This window comes from Anticarsia gemmatalis, chromosome 1 (genome assembly GCF_050436995.1).
Source record: "Anticarsia gemmatalis isolate Benzon Research Colony breed Stoneville strain chromosome 1, ilAntGemm2 primary, whole genome shotgun sequence".
Taxonomy (NCBI): domain Eukaryota; kingdom Metazoa; phylum Arthropoda; class Insecta; order Lepidoptera; family Erebidae; genus Anticarsia; species Anticarsia gemmatalis.
Window position 1 is genome coordinate 6,025,354 of NC_134745.1, and position 4,002 is coordinate 6,029,355.

Sequence of the window (4,002 nt, forward strand, 5' to 3'; positions counted from 1 at the left end):
ATCCCCATAAGAAATAGGCAGGAGTGTCATACGCCCACATACCTTTACGCGAAGTATTTACTTTCCTATCGTATAAGGGGTGCGATTATCGTCATTTAGCGAAGCCTGATATGCTGTCAACTATTTGCAAGGAAAAACCCGGTGAAACTAGTGGCGCTGGTACGGCCGTTTGTGCGTTGGACACAAAACATAGAAGCTCGCTTTCAACTAGATACGCCAATCAATGCCGACTGCGATCGTAGACCTGCTCTGGTAAATCAGGGCAAGTAACTTGCTTAAAGAATACACCCTTCGAAATTTCTGTTAGCATAACTGCTGTACTGATGAAATTTTCGTGGGCTTTACAAAAATAAGAGATAAATACTGTATGTAATCTTCGTAATGAAATCTATCCTTTTATCTATTATTACAATCCTTCATACTTTCCAGCCTGCACCAAAAATACTTAATCACAATGAACAGCATTCTGCGCCCGGTAGCTATTTATATTTAAGTGACTCAATAAGATTTAAAGGAAAATCACCATTTTTTATCTGGCGATAATGTTGACCACACTATATATATAAACAAAAATATTTGTATATTCCAGTTTATGTTTCAGTTTTTTTGGAAAGATTTTAAAGAGTACTTGATGAAGTTACAATATAAATTAATTGCGTTAATAGGAGTATTTACATATCAGACTCTACATAAAATAAAATCAAAATACCGGTGAATGATGACAAAAAATGCAGTTTCTCTTTTTCAGATAGTTTTAGATATGTTAAAACAATCGTTTTCTAACAACCAAGAGCAATTACCGATGCAGTACCTCTAAAAGGTCAACTACAAATCGTACGTTAAAAAAAGTGTCATAAATATTTCATCACGCGAACAAATTCGCAGGCCAAAGTACAATCATCGTTGGACATTTATTTTCCGAGATATCTACAATCTGCAGCAAAACAATTACGTTCTATATTGATATTTATTGGATCGCCGATAAAATTGTCAGTGCGTCCACTATCTGATAAGGGAAACGATTGTACGAACCATGCTTACTCGTAAATTTATTTTTGCGATATGATTAAGACATATTACTTTCTTTTCCTTATCGAATTATACGTCGAATTCCGTCGGAAAGCTCTGTGATTAGGCCCCAGTATAACGCGCAATCTATAGATTCACAATCTCTATAAAAACTTATTTTATATAGCAATTTTATTCAAAAAATAAAGTACTTAAAGTAATTTCAAAACTTTAGTCAACTGTTTGGGAAAGCACAGTTTACGACATCATTGTAAATCTACGAATTTCTTTTACAAATAAAACCACACCTCGTCAGTAAGTTTGACTCATTTTAGTTTTAAAGTAAACATTCATACTGCATTGTGCTCATCAATTAAATTAATGAAAGTGTAAATTCAACGTTTCATCACTATCATTTCTGTTTAGTATAGATCAGCACCTATATGTCTACTATTGAGACTGCTGACCAACAATTTCAACAACTTTCTAACATTAAACAGGGGAATACCACACAGTTTTTTTACCCAGAACTACGATTAGTCATACACCAATATGCATTATACTAAACTTTATCTAATGTTTGCTAAATATTGATAAATATCTATTCCAAAATAACCCAATAAAAGCGATTATGAGTGACATCGCGTCTAATAAATAGCGATTATGATTAATCTATGTTTAGATATTAGATTTTTCATTCAACTTAAATAAGTGTGGTTTGAGAAATCTCAGAGTTTTATCACGTTCTTTTTATATTCAACGCAAGGTCAATTAGTTTTCTGAAAGCATTAAATGGCATTGTTTTTTATTCCAGTATTCGCACAAAAGAATCTACTTTTCACCAATAAATTACTCTTTTATTCAAAGTAAGTAGAGTTACTAATGACGCACACTCCCACATAAACATTAATGTAGGCAATTCAAAAAAATACCAAGGTAACTTTTGCAAGCTGAGACACAACCCATTTCACATACAAAAAACAACGGCAGACGTTTGGACAATTCATCATAAGTTATATTTAGAGTAAACAAACATATATTTCCGTGTTAATCAAATCTATCGTCACGTGAAATCATTTCAGAGATTGTTAATATTTATATTCAGGTGTGAAACAAGGTAACTGAAGCCAAAATTCATTTGTTGGTGCATCCTCGGCGGCAAATGTCCTCTGTATCGAATATATCTAATTAATGGAATGAAGCCAAACTACGTACACGCTATAATAGCGCAGCATGTTACTTGCAAAGTATCAGGAGCAAATGAAAATATGAGTTCATTCCGTTCGCTCGAACGTCTTCGCAAACCTTGTCACATTCAAATTTATTCTCAATATATAACGTTGATCAAGACATTCAGTGACCTTCAGGTCCATACTTTTCCCACTTCGTCAGTACATAAGAGAATTCGGAACAGAACAACGCAAAAGACAAATTGGTCGCGAATGTCCTTGGCACAATAATGTTTTTAATTGGGACCTATTAAACTGTCAAACAAATGGAAAAAAACTCAAGTCATATTTTTCAATCAATCTTAAGTTTTCCTCGACGAGTCAATACTAAATGGTACATGAACATATATATTTTACTATTGTAAATAGAAAACAGGAGATGCTGCAAAACATTAGTACCCACCGGCCATAAAACTGAGGTGAAATTGGATAGCATCGAATAACTTATGTTTAAAACCTCGCATGGGAGGGATATGGCTCTAATATTTATAATGGTGAATGTACAGGAAAACGTTGGGAAAACCTTCACTGCGCGGGATATTCTCGTTTGTATTTAATGTGAATTAATTTTTAATGCTTCCAGTCTCCATTTTATTAAGAATATTGACGATTATAGCGCCCCTAATAAACGACGCTTCAAGTATTTGGAAATTCATTCATCATCCATCTGTTACGATGTTACTAATGGACTCGATATTTTCTCTCAGATAAGAAGATAAGGTCAAACTTAACTGACCAAGTGCGGATTAGAAATACCCATCTATATAAAGTCATTAATCGTGAGTAATAAATAGAAATTAAATACTCTCTAATGAAATAGAAACATTTAAAATCACCTGTGTTTCAATGACATCATGCATGATTTTAAAGAAAGGGATGAACAGAATACGTTTGAAAATAATTAAATAGTGATGAAATTCCATTATGCTACTCAACAATGTTTAGTCCACAAGAGAACAGTGGCACAAACTACCGCTTGGATCACCAAGGTCACTTCATTAAAACAGTTATACTACTCGTATATATCGATAATGATACTATCCTACTGAATATATAATTTTAGCTATTGAATATATAATTTTATTTGTAGATATGCAGTAAAAATTCTCTAGTGACTCTATATTTATTGTCATTTTTACTTTATGTTCTCGGTAGGTACTTAAATTAGTCAACTAATAATATGTTGATTAAAAACAGCTATCCTCTAATATTAGAATATTTATTGAATGTGTTTCCTGCAGTAAAATCGCCAATTCGATACACTTTTATACAATGTAGAGTCCTCATATTGAACGGGTTTATACGGCCTTATCAATTATGTAATCTTAAATAATGACAGATTCGGTTCTTTTAACATCAACGGCACATAAATTAATCGATTACTACATTTCATTGTTTCTCCGCAGATTACAATAGTACTAATTCAAAAAGTTTCCATCTTAATTGCTGAAAACAAAGGTAAAATTAAGTGATGCGGATATTATACACATGATAAATTACCAGTTATAATTAGAAAAATAGTAGTTTTCCGACCTTAAGATTATACGAGTGAGGTGTCGTTGGGTGGCAATATGTCGTATGAACCTATCCCATGAGAGCGAGTCTCGTGCATCGCACGGGTCTACCGTTTGTCAGTGTTATTTTTGAAACATAAAGTCTATAAATAAAATAGTGTTAACAAAATATTCTGTGTGGCGGTGAGTGTACGAGTTGTGTAGTTGTGTAGTTGTGTACGAGTGAGTGTCGGAGTGTCAGAGTGTCGGCG